Source organism: Phyllostomus hastatus, unplaced genomic scaffold (genome assembly GCF_019186645.2).
Source record: "Phyllostomus hastatus isolate PE091 unplaced genomic scaffold, TTU_PhHast_1.1 phas_contig_80, whole genome shotgun sequence".
Taxonomy (NCBI): domain Eukaryota; kingdom Metazoa; phylum Chordata; class Mammalia; order Chiroptera; family Phyllostomidae; genus Phyllostomus; species Phyllostomus hastatus.
Genome location: NW_025333960.1, coordinates 14,555,193 through 14,571,645, shown reverse-complemented (window position 1 = coordinate 14,571,645; position 16,453 = coordinate 14,555,193).

Below are 16,453 nucleotides of genomic sequence, written 5' to 3'. Positions count from 1 at the left end.
TGCTGTCTCTGCTTCCTTCTCCCCTAGGATGTTATACAAGAAAGTGGGATGAGGGCTTCAGAAATGGGCTGTAGGTTGCAGAGAGTGGTGGCCCTTATGCTGAAGACTAGGTATTCATTATCTCTCTCACACCAAGATGTTTGAATTTTCAGTACCAGCATCATTTCTGCAAATTTCAAAATAATACTAGTTCTTAGTTACTAGAAGGCTAAGTATTCAGAGCCTCTGGTTTGCTTTCTGTTCCTCCTTGTGGGCTCACTTCAGTGGAATACTCAGAAGAGATCTCAATTTACCTTTTGTGATTTTTTTTGTTCTTATGATAGATGCTAAGTTTATTATAAGTATGGAACAGAAACAGATATGTTTTTTTTTTCATTTGTTTTTATTAGAGGTTAGAAGGACTTTTAGGGATTATTTAAATGAGATGAGAAAACTGGATTTGTCTCTTAACCTTTTCAAGTTACTTAACCTCTCCAAACCTCAGTTTCTTCATGTCTTTGTTTTATACTCCAGAGAATATTTATCACTTATCAGTACAAGTCGATCTTGCACTAGGAATAATGACTGGCTTAATAGAACCTCATTTGTCTATTCTTGGATCTTATGCTTTTCCTTTTGCCTCATTCCCTAGTTACTCAAGTAAAATTTCTTTCCTTCAACACTTTTCTTCACTCTTTGCTCTCCTTTTTTCTTTCCTTTTTAAAAAAAATTTTTAAAGGTTTTATAGCTTTAATAAATTTGTTCCTCAAAATATTACTCTCATGATCCATTTTTTAAAAGATTTTATTTATTTATCTTTAGATAGAGAAGAGGGAAGGGAGAAAGAGAGGGAGAGAAACATCAATGTATACTTGCCTCTTGAGTGCCCCCTACTGGGGACCTGGCCCACAACCCAAACTTGTGCCCTGACTGGGAATTGAACCAGCAACACTTTGATTCGCAGGCTGGCACTCAGTCCACTGAGCCACACTAGACAGGGCTCCTTTTTTCTTTCCATATCCTTTTTTTTTTTTACTTTATTTGCCAAGTACTTATAAAGGGCATTTTATAAAGGATACAGATGAAGAGGTGCATAGGCTGAGATCCAAGAGGACCCTGAGTACATGAGCTTCTGTCCCCATGGAACTGGAGTGGGCCCCTGCCCTGCATGTGAATCATTCACCAACCCGGAAGCTTCTTACCTTTTGTAATTTTGATACATAGCTAAAGGCAGCACCTGACGTAGAAGGAAGGGGACTGAGCTTAGCTTCAGAGGAACTAAGTATTAATACTGGGCCAGCATTAACTCCTCTAAACTGGTTTTCTCACCAATAAAGCAAAAGGTTGGATTAGATGATCTTTTTAGGCTCTGAAAGCTTTAAATTTCCATGAACATAAGTAATAATACATATAGATCCAAGAATCGTGTAGCTTATTAGTAATCAATAAAAGTGTCATAAAATACTAATCATCAGTATTCTCCATGTGACGAAATGTGGTATTCTCAAAATGATGAAATGAATCCTTTTTTTTTTTTTGACAAGCTATCAAAAGGGTCATTATAAATTCTAGGGATGACTCTTCTGCCCAGGGAAGAGAACAGTGGATGTTAAAATATTATGCTGGAGTATCGAAGTGCTTTGGCCATGGGAATTGTGAGGAAGTAGCTGACAGAGCAGAATATGGGGGTGGGGGCACAAGAATGGGGTGGTGCTGTTGAGAAGATGCCAGAAGAAGGGATACACTGAGGCCTGGTTACTGGAGAGTGCCAGGCCAGCCCTGACAAAATCAGGTGTGATATTCTTCCCTGGAGACAGAAGATGGGGATTTTAAGGACCTCAAAGATTTCTTGAGAACAGACAGAACAAGAACTATGAAAATGGCTTGTTAGTACAGTATTTCCAAATCCTTTCTTATCATGACAGACATAGAAAGCAGTCATGTTTGTACCGCATGAATGACAGCTGAAGGCTGGAGAATCTGCCTTGGAATTTCAGCTGCCCTGCCTTGCCTGGAGCTCCAAGGACTGCTGAGCTCCCAGTGTACCTTAACCCGGTCTTTCCACTGGCCCAAGCACCCTGCTTGGGAGACTCTGAGGGGTTGACATTTGTTGGTTCCTCCCTGATAGCCATTTCCCCTTTCTCCTTTCCAATGGCATATAGTTTTCATTTGGGGAACCAGATGATTTAGGAAAGGTGACACTACCACTGGCTCACAGAGGTGAGCACAGGACTCCAGCTAAGGCAATTGGTGCATTCATTGGCCTACACTCAATGACTGGCTCTGACATGGAACTCCACTAGTCCAATCAGAGTGAAGCTCATGCTTAGAATACTGAGACTAACCCACCTCTCCTTTTTTGGATACTGTGTGTGTAGTTATGAGCCCACTGCTGTTGTCCATTGGGCCTCCAAAATAGAAGCCAGGCTGAAGAAGAAGAAGCTAATGCTTGAAGGAGGGCAGAGCAGGTGAAAGGGGTCCAAGAACCCTGATTCTATTTATAATAAACCCCCAGATTATTCCAGACCTGAAGGTTATGTGATTTTTAAATATGGCACTTATAGGAACCAATACAATTATTTTATTGTTTAAATCAGGACTTAATTGTAGCTGGCTGCATCCTGACAGGAACAAGTTCTCATACACCTCTAATATGAAATCATCTACCATGGGTACTTTGAGTTTTCCAGTAGCACTGTGGAAATATCTATACAACTTTTTCATCCATACAGAATTGTTATTAAGAACATCTGTTTGAAAGATGTTTGGCCAGAGTTAGACTCAAGGTCTCCGACTAGGAGGGGCAGTAAAACAGACCAGGCCATACAGAAAATAAACCTGTGAGAGTGGCCAGTTGGTGAGGCTCGTGAACCAACTGAGTTAAAACTGCTTGTACCACCACCCAAGGAGATGTAGAGGTGGTTTACCATTAAGGATTCCAGAGCCAGATGCTTCCAAAAAAATGGAATGACTCCACTTTTAGAGACAAAAGACCAGGACACTCAACCAAAATGGAGGCATAGGTAGTCACACTGTGCTTCCTTGAGCAACCAAAACTAAGGACAACAAGAATTTAGAAACAAAAAACAACCAGAACAGAGAGAAATTAACCGAAAGGAAGTCTAACTACCATACATCCAGACCGGCAAGGAGGGGTGGAGTCAGAGGCCTACTGAGAGGGGTTGAGGGGTCCCGGCAGGAAATAGCGGTGGCTGGCAGATGCGGGTGCACAGGGCGCAGACCGCAGTTGGCGGACCCCAGAAGCACAGAGGCAGCTGACGGACCGGTGGCAGACCCTGGGTGCGGGAGGCAACGAGCAGACCCAGTGAGGAGCACAAGGCAGCTGGCTGTCCACAGTCACATATTTGCACACAGACAAACCAAGCAAAAATGGGCAGTGACACAGACCAAGTAACCCAGGGACCCAGCACCTGGAAACAAAGCCTAAAGGCACCGATTGAAAACACCTATGGGAGTTGAGACCGGGAGATTCTCTCAGCCTCACAGGAGGCTCCTTGGGGAAACCCACAGAGCCCGAGAAAGCACTCAAGCCCACCCACCCGGGAGCCAGCACCAGTAGGGCCCAATTTGCTTGTGGGAAGCAGCAAAGGGGACTGAAGTCCTAGAGGGAGTGGAACAGGAGCCATTGTTGCCTCTCGGACCCCGCCCCCACATACAACCTCACAACCCAGCAACTGTGGTGCCCCACCCTGGTGAACATCTAAGGCTCCACCCCTCATATGTAACAGGCTCGACCAGACCAAAGGAAAAATAAAATTAAATTAAAAAGATGGGTCAAACAGAATTAAAAGCCCCAGAGCTAGTTTTTTTAAGTGACCGAGAGATAGCCAACCTATCAGATGCACAGTTCAAAGCACTGGTGATCAGAATGCTCACAGAAATGGTTGACTTTGGTCATAAATTAGATGAACAAATGCAGGCTACGATAAGACAAATGAAGGAAAATGCACAGGGAACCAATAGTGATGGAAAGAAAACTGGGTTTCAAATCAATGGAAGGGACCAGAAGGAAGAAAGGAACAACCAAACAGAAAAGAATGAAGAAACAAAAATTCAAAAAAAATGAGGAGAGGCTTAGGGACCTCCAGGATATCTTTAAATGTTCCAACATCCAAATTATAGGGGTACCAGAAGGGGTTCCAAATTATAGGGGTACCAGAAGGAAACACAACAAGTGGAAAAGTTATTTGGACAAATAATAAAGAAGAACTTCCCCAATCTGGCAAGGGAAATGGACTTCAAGGATGTCCAGGAAGCTCAGAGAGTCCCAAAGAAGTTGGACCCAAGGAGGAACACACCAAGGCACATCATAATTACATTACCCAAGGTAAAAATGAAGGAGAGAATTATAGAAGCAGCAAGAGATAAGGGGACAGTTACCTACAAAGGAGTTCTCATCAGACTGTCAGATGATTTCTCAAAAGAGATCTTGCAGGCAAGAAGAGGCTGGAGAGAAGTATTCCAAGTCATGAAAGTCAAGGACCTACATCCAAGATTTCTCTGTCCACTAAAGCTTTCATTTAGAATGGAAGGGCAAATCAAGTGCTTCTCAGATAAGGCCAAGTTAAAGGAGTTCATCATCACCAGGACCTTATTATATGAAATGTTAAAGGGACTTATCTAAGAAAAAGAGGATAAAAAATATGAACAGTAAAAAAAGACATCAAACTCACAATTAGTAACAACCATACCTAAAACCAAAGCAAACTAAGCAAACAAATAGAACAGGAACAGAACCACAGAAATGGAGATCACATGGAGGGTTAGCAACAGGGAAGTAGGAGGAGGAGAGAGGGGGAAAAGATATAGAGAATAAGTAGCATAGACAATAGGTGGAAGGTAGACAGGGGGAGGGCAAGAATAGTATGGGAAATGTAGAAGCTAAAGAACTTATAACACATGGACATGAACTAAAGGGCGGAATGTGGGTGGGAGGGGGTGGGCAGGGTAGAGGGGAGTGAAGGGGGAAAAGGGAACAACTGTAATAGCATAATCAATAAAATATATTTTTTAAAAAGAAAGAAACAGAAGACCAATCTCTAATTGCTGCCTCTGCAGTTTCCTAGCTCCATGACCTTGTCTGAGCCTCAATTTTTCATCCATAAAATGGTAATAACATGTATCTTATCTGCTTCACAGGAATTTTTTTTCTTTTATTGATTCCAGAGAGAAGGGAAGGGAAGGGAAGGGAAGGAGACAGAGAAGAATAGAAACATCTGTGTGAGAGAGAAACATTGATTGTTTGCCTCTTGCATGCTTCTCAACTGAGGACAGAACCTGCAACCCAGGCATGTGCCTTGACCAGGAATAGGATCTGCAACTTTTCGGTTCATGGGACGATGCCCAACCAATGGAACCACACTAGCCAGGGCTGCCTCACAGAGATTTTGTAAGGATAAGTGAGGTGATGGATGCTGATGTGCTTCATAAACTATAAACCTTGCACAAACTTGGTGGATTATTGGTATAGAATCTTTAAAGATCTGATAGACATTCACCAAGGAATAACTATGTGCAACAGCATGACAGTTATTTTTGTTAATTATGGTAAATACACATAATATAAAATTTACTCTATTGGCTATTTTGAAGTGTACAGTTTTATGGCATTAAGTACACTCATGTTGTTGTGCAACTGTCACCACCATTCATCTCAAGGACTCATGCTGCAAAACTGATGCTCTGTAGTCACAAAGCAGTAACTTCTCTCTGCCCAGCCCTTGGCAACCACCATTCTACTTTCTGTCTCTACAAGTCTGGCTACTCTACATCTCTCATTTAAGTGGAATCATCAGTGTTTGTCCTTTTGTGACTGGCCTTTTCCACTTAGCATAACGTCTTTAATGTTTATCCTTGTTGCAGCAATGTCAGAATTTCCTGCCTTTTAAAGGCTGAATAATATTCCATTGTATACATAACACATTAAAAAATTCATTCTTCTATTGATAAACACTTGGTTTGCTTCTACCTATAGACTATTTTGAATAATGCATCTATGGACATCGGTATACAAATATCTCTTTGACACCCGGTTTTCCATTCTTTTGGGTATATACCCAGAAGAAAAACTACTGGATAATAGGGTATTTTCATTTTTTTTAGGTTTTACCATACTATTTCTCTAATGGCTTTATCATTTTCCAGTCCCATTTGCAATGCACTAGGGTTCCAATTTCTCCACCTCTTGTCAATACTTGTTAGTTTCTTTTAAAAAAAATTGTATTGAATATGCTACTACAGTTGTCCCAGTTATTCCCCTTTCCCCCCCCTCCACCCAGCATGTCCTCTCACTCAGGCAATCCCCACACCATTGTTTATGTCCATAGGTCATGTATATTAGTTCTTTGGCTACTCCATTTCCTATACTGTACTTTACATCACCATGGGAAATTCTGTAACTACCTATTTGTACTTCTTAATCCCTTCACCTCTTCACCCATTCCCCCACAACCCCCTCTCATCTGGCAACCATCAAAAATTCTCTCTGTATCCATCATTCTCTACTGATTTCCTTGTTTGCTTAGCTTATTTTTTAGATTAAATTGTTGATAGATATGTATTTATTATCCTTTTACTGTTCATAGTTTTGATCTTTTTCTTAAATAAGTCCCTTTAATATTTCATATAATAATGGTTTGGTGATGATGAACTCCTTTAGTTTTTCCTTGTCTGGAAAGCTCTTTATCTGCCCTTTGATTCTACATAATAGCTTTGCTGGGTAGAACAATCTTGACTTCAGGTCCCCAGTTTTTCATGATTTTGAATATTTCTTGCTAATCCTTCTAGGCTGCAAAGTATCTTTTGAGGAATCAGCCGACAGTCTTATGGAAACTCCCCTATAGGTAACTAACTTCTTTTCTCTTGCCACTTTTAAGATTCTCTCTTAATCTTTAACCTTTGGCATTTTAATTATGATGTGCCTTGGAGTGGCTGGCCTCTTTGCATCCATCTTGTTTGGGACTCTGTGCTTCCTGGACTTGCATGTCTATTTCCTTCACCGAATTAGGGAACTTTTCTTTCATTATTTTTTCAAATAGATTTTCAATTTCTTGCTCTTTATTTTCTTCTTCTGGCACCCCTACGATGAGAATGTTGGAGCCTTTGAAGTTGTCTCAGAGGCTGCTCATACTATCCTTGGGTTTTTATTCTTTTTCCTTCTTATTGTTTGATAGGCTGTTTTTGCTTTGTTTTGTTCCAAGTCATTGATTTGATTCTCAGCTTCATCCATTCTACTGTTGTTTCCCTGTAAATTGTTCTTTATTTCAATTATTATATCCTTCATTTCTGACTGGATCTTTTTTATGCTGTTGAGGTCCTCACTAAGTTCCTTGAACATCCTTATAACCAGTGTTTTGTACTCTACATCTGATAGATTGCCTATTTCCCTTTTATTTAGTTGTTTTTCTGGAGTTTGTTCTGTTCTTTCATTTGGGCCATGTTTCTTTGTCTCCTCATTTTGGCAGCCTCTCTGTGTTTGTTTCTGTGTATTAGGTAGAGCTGCTTTGACTTCCTGTCTTGATAGTGTGGCCTAATGTAATAGATGTCCTATAGGGCCCAGTGGCATAACCTCCCCTATCACCCAAGCTGGGTTCTCGAGGACCTGTCAACAGCAACCAAGGCTCAACTATGAGAGGAGGCTATACTGTTTTGTTGTTGTTATTTGTTTTTTTTTGTTTGATAGTGTCCATTTCAAAGGGTGTTATTAGGTGGTAACTTACTGTTTTGACTCACATTTTCCTTATAACTAGTAATGCTGAGCATCTTTTCATGTGCCTATTGGCCATTCGTTTATGTTTCTTTGGAGGAATGTCTTTCCAAGGCTTTTGCTTATTTTACAATCAAGTTATTTGTTCTTTGCTGTTGTTGAATTATAGTAGTTCTGTATATATTCTGGATATATCCCTCTTACAGATATATGATTTGTGAATATTTTTCTACCATTGCATTTTTTGTTCATAATTTTTATTTAACTCATTTTTAACAAAAATTGAGACTGCATTAGTCTTTTCTGCAAGGCATTAATTGTAGTCTATGATAAGATTACCCAATAGTTTCAGTATATTTACAGCTATCTCAGTCAGCTCAGGCTGCCATTACAAAATAGCATAGACTTGATGGCCTAATAAAAATGTGTGTTTTACATTTCTGTAGGCTGAAAAATCTAAAATCACAGTGCCAGCATGGTCAGGTTCTGGCAAGAGCTGTCTTCCCGACCTGTAGACAGGACCCTTCTTGCTATGTTCTCACTTGGTGGAGAGCGAGAGTGACCCTGATCTCTGGTATGTCTTCTTATAAGGACACCAATGCTATTACGACATTCCTACCTTCAGGATCTCATCTAATCCTAAATACCTCCCAAAGGCTCCTTCTCCAAATACCATCACATTGGGGATAAAGCTTCAGCATATACATTTTGGGGAGACAATTCAGTTCATAGCACTATCTAGAAGAGCCCACAATGAACTTCAAAAACAATCATACAAATTAAAACAGACATAAGATACCATTACATACTTAATAAAAATGATCAAAATCTAGAACAATGATACACCAAGTGCTGATGAAGATGTGGAACAATAGGACTTCATCCATTGCTAGTGGGAATGCAAAAGGGTACAGCCACTTTGAAAGACAATTTGGTGGTTTCTTACAGAATTGCACATAGCTGGCTGGTGTGGCTCAGTTGGTTGGAGCGTTGTCTCATAACCTAAAGGTCACTGGTTTAATTACTGATCAGGGCCCAAACTGTGAGCTCAATCTTGAGTTGGGGCAAGTGCCAGAGGCAGCTGATCGGTTATTCTCTCTTGCATCTATATTTCTCTGTCTCTCTTTCTCTCTCCCTTCTCCTTTCTCTTGAATGAGAATAAAATAAACCTTTTTAAAAAACTGCACATACTCTTACTATATGATCCAGCAACTGTGCTCCATGGTATTGACCCAAGGAGTTAAAAACACATCTATACAAAACCTGCACACGGATGTTTGTTTATAGCAGCTTTATTCATAATTTTCAAAATTTGGAAGCATCCAAGATGTGCTTCAGTGGGTGAATGAATAAATAAACTGTATTACATCTAGCCCTGACTGGTGTTGCTCATTGGTTGGGTGTCATCCTGTGAGGCAAAGGGTCACTAATTCAATTCTCTGGCAGAGTAAGTGCCTGGATAGTGGGTTTGGTCCTGGTCAAGGTGCATTCAAGAGGCAACCAATCAATGTTTCCCTCTCATGTTGATGTTTCTCTTCCTTCCTTCCCCTCTTTCTAATATGTATTTGTATACATATATATGTATATATACAAACATGTATATATACACAAAATCTTTAAAAAAACTGTAGTACATCTGGGAAATAAACTATTATTCTGTGCTAAAAGTAAATGAGCTATCAAGCCATGAACAGATTTGGAGGAAGGTTAAATGCATGTTACTAAGTGAAAGAAGTCAATCTGAAAAAGATACCTACTATATGATTCCACCTACATGACATTATGGAAAAGGCAAAACTATGGAAATGGTAAAAAGATCAGTGATTGCCAAGGGTGAGGGTAGTAGGAAAGATGAACAGACAGAGCACAGATGATTTATAAGGCAGTAAAACTATTCCATGTGATACTATAATGATGGACACATGTCATTATACATTTTCCCAAATCCATAGATTGTACAACACCATGTGAACCCTAAGGTAAATTATGGACTTTGGGTGATTGTAATGTGTTGATGTAGGTATATCCTTGCTGAAAAATGTACCATTTTGGTGAGTGATGTTGATAGTGGCAAAGGCTATACATGTATGAGAATAGGGACATATGGGAAATATCTGTACATTTCTTTCAATTTTTCTTGTTGTAAACCTAAAGCTGCTCTTTAAAAAAAGTATTTTTGTACCTGGCTGGCATAGCTCAATGGATTGAGTGCGGGCTGCGAACCAAAGTATCGCAGGTTTGATTCCCAGCCAGGGCACATGCCTAGGTTGCAGGCCACGGCTCCCAGCAACCGCACATTGATGTTTCTCTCTCTCTCTCTTTCTCCCTCCCTTTCCTCTCTAAAAATAAATAAATAAATCTTTTTTAAAAAGTATTTTTAAAAAGAAACAAAGACTATAAAAAGTTGAAATGGAAAAAATCTTAAAGCACAGTTATGAATATTGCTTAGGATCATCACTCTCAATACTAAGGCCATTTCCAAAGAAATTTGCTGACTGTTTCTACATTTGTGGAATGAAGGAAGTGAGACAGAATGAACTCCAATGTACCTTTTAACTCAAAATTCAATGATTAAAAAATGTAAACAAAATTAAAATCTAGTTATAATAAGTATACCAAAGTATTCGGGGGGAAAATATCTGCAAAATTTTTTAAAATACATAAAAAAATAGATTGATAGCTAGAGAAAGGGATGGATAACAGATAAATAGGTGACACAGAAAATTCAGTGAAATTTAATAGTGGGATTTGAGTAGCAGGTAAACATTGGGGTGTTCACTTAAAAGATTTTTTGATTTGGCTGTATTATTGAAAAATGTTGAGGGGAAAATGAGTGATTTGACATCCAGTCTTCATGACTAATGTGGAAAAAATGAACACCAAGAAGTAAGTTGTTCAACTGGTTAAAAGCTGTTAGATTTAATAGTTAATCTAAGATGTAACTAAAGGCTTTCATCTTAAGGAGCAAAAGTTCAAAACTTCTGCTATTGAAAAAATTTTAAGGTAGCAATTATTGAGTACTTACTCTGAGCCAGGACCCTTCTGAATGTTTCTAAGAAGCATGTCATCCAACTGAATCTTCACAATGATCCATGAAGTAGGTAAAATAGATATAGTTATTTGTCTTTGACAGACAAGGAAACAGGCTCAGTGGGCTAAATAAATGAGATTGTCTGAGACCATGGAGTTGGTAACTGACTGAGCTGGGATTTGAATTCTGGGCCGAATGATGTCTCACAGAGCTCTTAACCAGTATCTTATAGTCTGTCCTGCCTGCTTCCTCCACCTATTGACACTTTGTCATGAAGTTGACAGGAAAGTTAGGTTTACACATACACAATATATTAGTTGGTGGATCTCTGGGCAGACACCTGATGGAGTGAAAAAGCTCCAGTGTGCATGGGCTGCTCCCAATTTACCTATGTATAATGGCTTGGCTGTGATCTTGCCCAGGCCACTTATCATTCTGCACCTCAGTCTCGCCACATGTAAATGGAAGCAACAAAACTTACCCATCTGGAGAAAGAATAGGACTTATTGTGCTGTCCCTCTTCACACTTTGTGCAGCTTCTTCCGTGTTCAGCCAGAAGCAACCACAGGTTGTGAGAACCATGAGGAGAGTGATGGCAGCAACACAAAACGAAAGATGCAGCCATTTTGTTCATTGGTTTTATTCTGAAAGTACACTTTTGAGAATCAAAGGTAGGGAAGGAATAGCAAGGCATAAGTTTTATGCCATAACAATAGGTTGAAGAGAGGAATTGCCTGCCAGACTCACAGCAGGGAGGGGAGGGGAGAGGAGGTGGTGAGGTAACAGTCCCCAGGGCTGCAGTAGGGCAGGGAAGGCAGATGGGGCTTCATGGCCTTGTAGATGGTGGGGGCTGGTGATGAGAGGTGCTGATATGGAGGTAGAGAGAAGGGTGGATGGAAGCGTTCAAGTCAAGCCCATGCTCGGCAATGTGCACACCAGACCAGCAGGCTCCGTGTTAGAAAGAATCACCCTCCTGTGCTGTTGAGGTATTAGGACAGCTGCTCTGTAGCTGCTGGCACACTGCTCACGGCTGACTGCAGTTAAAGCCCCAAAATGGGCTCTCTGTGAACTCCTACAGCTCCTACACCCCAAACAGGGCAGGTGCATTATTAGTGTAGAAGCAAATTCCTCAGCCCCTTAACTAGGGAAGGCTCATCAATGGTAAAACCTACACTTGTGATGTACCTTATTGGGAGAATCAAGTAAGAGCAACCCATAGGGAAGTGCTTTATCATTTCTAAAGTATTGGCAAATATAACAATATAGACATTTAATGATTATAAAACTACCATCCAAATTCCACTTTAGGCTAATTGCTCCATAGAGCACTTAGTGACATTTCAGATATGTGGAAAAGTTTGCTTCCTGGGTTGTAATACTTTCATTACCCTGTAAATTCCCAGTGCATCAGCTCTGAGTTATTGAGGTGTGGCCCTCTTTTTGAGTAACCTCAAATTCTAGTCTTCCTGCTTCCTGTGTTCAGTCATCCTTTCTTTTAAAGTCTTTCTAAAAGCACTCTATCCCCTGTCTCATCTGATGAGGAGAGTATAATATCCCCCCATTCCTTGCCCCAATATTTTTAATAATTTCAGAGGAGGGAGCTAAGAGCCTACATGCTTATTACCATCTTTTACTCTGAAACTGATTTTACCTAACTTCCACCTTACCTCCTACAGTTAATGTCTTCTCTCCATCCTGTGATTGAATTCCTCTGTACCTAAGTTACCAAAAGAACACTAACATCTGAAACAACTTTTTATAGAAGAAATAAGAATAATGTAGGATTATAGAATGTGCAAGAAATAACCTCAAATGCCATCAGCTAATATTAATTGAGTGCCTTCCACATGCCAGGCATTGTTCTGGCTCTGGAAATATAGAAGTGAGCCCTGGCTGGTATAGGTCAGTGGATTGAGCACGGGCTGAGAACCAAAAGGTCTCTGGTGTGATTCCTAGTCAGGGTACACACCTGGGTTTTGGGCCAGGTCCCCAGTAGGGAGTGCGTGAGAGGCAACCTCACATTGATATTTCTCTCCTTCTCTTTCTTTTTCCCTTCCCCTGTCTCTAAAAATAAAAAAAAATCTTTAAAAAAGAAATGGAAGTGAATAAAACAGACAGCCCTGGCCACATAGCTCAGTTGCTTAGAGTGTTGTCCCAATATGCCAAGGCTGTGGGTTCCATCCCCAGTCAAGCAGATACAAGAATTAACCAATGAATGAATAAATAAGTGAAACAACAAATGAGTCTTTCTCTCCCTCTCTCCCTTTCTCTCTCTAACTAAAAATCAATAAATAAAAATTTAAAGCCCTGGTCGGGTGGCTCAGTTGTTTGGAGCATCATCCCATATGCCAAAAGTTTGCAGGTTCAATCCTGCATGACGGGGAGGCAGCTGATAGATGTTTCTGTTTCACATGGATGTTTCTCTCTCTCCCTCTTTTTCTTTCTCTCTCCCCTCTTCTCTCTCCAAAATCAGTAAACATATGCTCTGGTGAGTATTTTTTAAAAATTTAAAAAATAAATCCCTACTCTCCAGGGGTTTATGTTCTAGATGACATTTATTTTTGTGTTTTGTTGATTGTCTGTTGTAGGTTAGATAATGATAAGAAATGTGGAGAAAAATAGGGAAGAGCTAGGAAATGCTTGCATGTCAAGTGATGCAATTTTAAATAAGATGTGAAGGAGACTTTCAGCTGAAGACCTGAGAGAAGTGAGGAAGAAAGGTCTGTGGGGAGAATGCTCCAGTAGACACAGACCCTTCCGTCATTGCATAAAGTTCTATTCTAGTGGTGGGTGTAGAATATAAAGTGTAGAGTATTATTATGAACTTACAGGTTTCACATATTCTATGTGCAGTTATTTTCTTTCTGATACTCTAATTGTCACATTTTTGGCCAGTGAGAGCTTCTTCAAGTAGCCTCCTAGGTTCTTTTGAAATGACGGTCATGTATAGTGTTTTTGATATCTGGGTAAGAAGTTGATCTGTAATTATTTGATACATTATTACCTCAGCCTTGGAAAGCTGCTCTTTTCCCAAGAAGTCTTAGTTCCTTTTAGTGAGATATTCAGAGCCTGCACATTATGTTTTGGGTAGCTCGTTGCTTTGCCTATACGGTTTAAAAGTTTGATTGAAAACTTCAGCCCTGGCCAGGTAGTTCAGTTGGTGGGAGCATCATTCCAATACACCAAGATTGCAGGTCCAATCCTGGATCAGGGCACATATTAGAGGCAATCGTTGGGTGCACAGATAGGTGGAATAACAAATCACTGCTTCTCTCACTGTTTTTCTCTCTCTATAAAATCAATATTTTTTAAAAAAAAACTTAATTTTTTTAATATTTAAGAAAAAGAGAAAACTTCATAACTAAAAAGGAAATATTTTCCCAAATCACTGTTTCTCATACCAGGAATTTCCATGTTTACTTTTAATGAAAAATTTTATTTTCAGGAAGGAAGTAGTGAGACCCCAGAATAAGAAACACGCACACATACACATACTATGTGAGACATACACCCCACCTTGTTCTGGAAAGGATGCAAAACCACTCTACCACCTTTTAAAAATATAAAATGCTGTTTTCAAATTGTTTCTTACCAAGCACTATACTAATAACAACGCAAACACTAATTCTATTTGTGTGATGGACCATAGAATATGGATGGCTAACCAATTCATATGTTGAAGCCCAAATCCTCGATGTGATAGGATTTGGAGGTGGAGCATCTGGACAGTAATTAGCTTTTAGTGAGATCATGATGGGGTTAATGTCTTTTAAGAAGAGGAAGGGACCGGAGACTTTTCTCTCGGCCATGTGAGGACACAGTGAGAAGATGGGCACCTACAAATCAGGACGAGGTCCTCACCAGACACTGGATCTCCTGGTGCCTTAATCTTGGATTTCCCAGGTGAACGGTGGGAAATAAATGTTTTTTAAGCCACTCAGTCTTCGGTATTTTTGTTATAGCAGCCCAAATGGACTAGAAGACAGTGGGTGATTTGCACATGGTTGTGCAGTTGAAAAATATCCTCACACAGTGGGGTGCTCGACCTTTTCTGCACCCAAATATTCTAATGTTGTTAATCTGCTGTGAAGTTTTGAAACTTCCCAGACTGAAGACCACTGCTGGACAGCAGTCCTAGAGGGTGGCTCATGAACTCTGGCATTAGACTCACCTCACCAGGGTATATTTGTTAGAAATTCAGATTGGCTCTCTGAAAAGAGCCACTGACTCAGGATCTGCTGGGTAGGGGGAGGTGGGGGATGGCTAAGGGATTCCTAAGTGATTCTTAGAAACACTGAAGTTTGAGAACCATGTTTCCAAGTCAAACCCAATCTTCCATAAATCTTAGCCTCCCTCTCTTCAAGTAATCAGTTTATGTATTTTGTAAAAGGCAGAATCTTTTGGCTAATTTTCAAGTTTTCATTTGCTTTGTTTCTTTGGCATTTGCAGCTCAGCCTCTTCCCTTTTCCACTATTTTCACTATTTCTAAACAGTGGAATGTGGCTACTTTTTGGAAGGTAGGAACAGCTCAGCCCACTGTTTTACATTTAATAAAAAAATGGTGGTTTAAATTCAACGTCAAAGCATAGCCTTTCCCGGTCTGGGGATGAAATATTAACCAGGCCTCAAAACCAAAGCTGCAATGTGCAGTCTTCTGGGTGCTTTCCTACACTGGGGATGACTCCTCTGTCCTAATGTGTGTTAAAAGACACAGGGCAATTTGCCTAAATGAACTGGAACTGTCCTCTGAGTCCTAGCACAAACACCAGTGTTAGGTGGTGACAGCTCTGAGGGATAGCAGTGTCTTTCATCTTCCAGTCAGTGCAGAAGCAGCAGGAGACCGCTGGGTGGAAAGGATGGTAACCTTTAGTAGGCAAAGGAATACATTTAGGAAATGAAGAGTTCCTGCTTATGGACAAGTAGGTCCAGAAAGTCACACACTCTGATATGGTTCCACCTGAACAGGAAAAGGAGGACTTCTTCTTTGTCAAGTTGCATACTTAAATAAAAGAAAAGAAAAGAGAAGAAAACCCACTGAAATATTGCTTACTTCCCAAAAGGAAGGACACATTCTTGGACTGAACTCCAAAGGACATTGGACTCAACAAGGATGCTAAACTAACTCTGTCTAAATCTGAGACCATGTGTTTGCCAAGAACCAAAAATCACTTGAACCAGTTAAATAAAGTAGGATTATTTTGAAGACACAGTTGTACCTGGAGTCATTTGTCAGTGCTGTGGTTAACAAGGCAGCTCTGTTCTAGGAGCTCATACACTAGGTTTGCAATGTATGCAGAATCATGTAAAGCACAGAAGGAGCTTTCTAAGTTTTGGCATTTCCAAAACTGAATAGAAACAAAGTGAAAAATGCTGACCACTTGCCCTGGTCATCAGGGAGTCTAGAAAGAATTTTAGTATTCATTTGCCATAACTCAGGACCCTGGGGGTCTGGGTGGGACCTTGGTGAAATATTTATCTACCAATTTTCTTTTCCATTTAAAAAGTAGTCAGTGTTTTGTGATTTAATTCTATAAATTGTCTTAAAGCTATTTATTTATTTAATCCGAGAGAGAGAGAGAGAGAGAGAGAGAGGAAGAGGGAGGAGAAGGGGAAGGGGGAAACATTGACCTGCTACTCCATGTATTTATGCATTCATTGGTGATTCTTGTGTGTGCACTGACAGGAATTGAGCCCGCAACCTTGGCATATCTGGACAA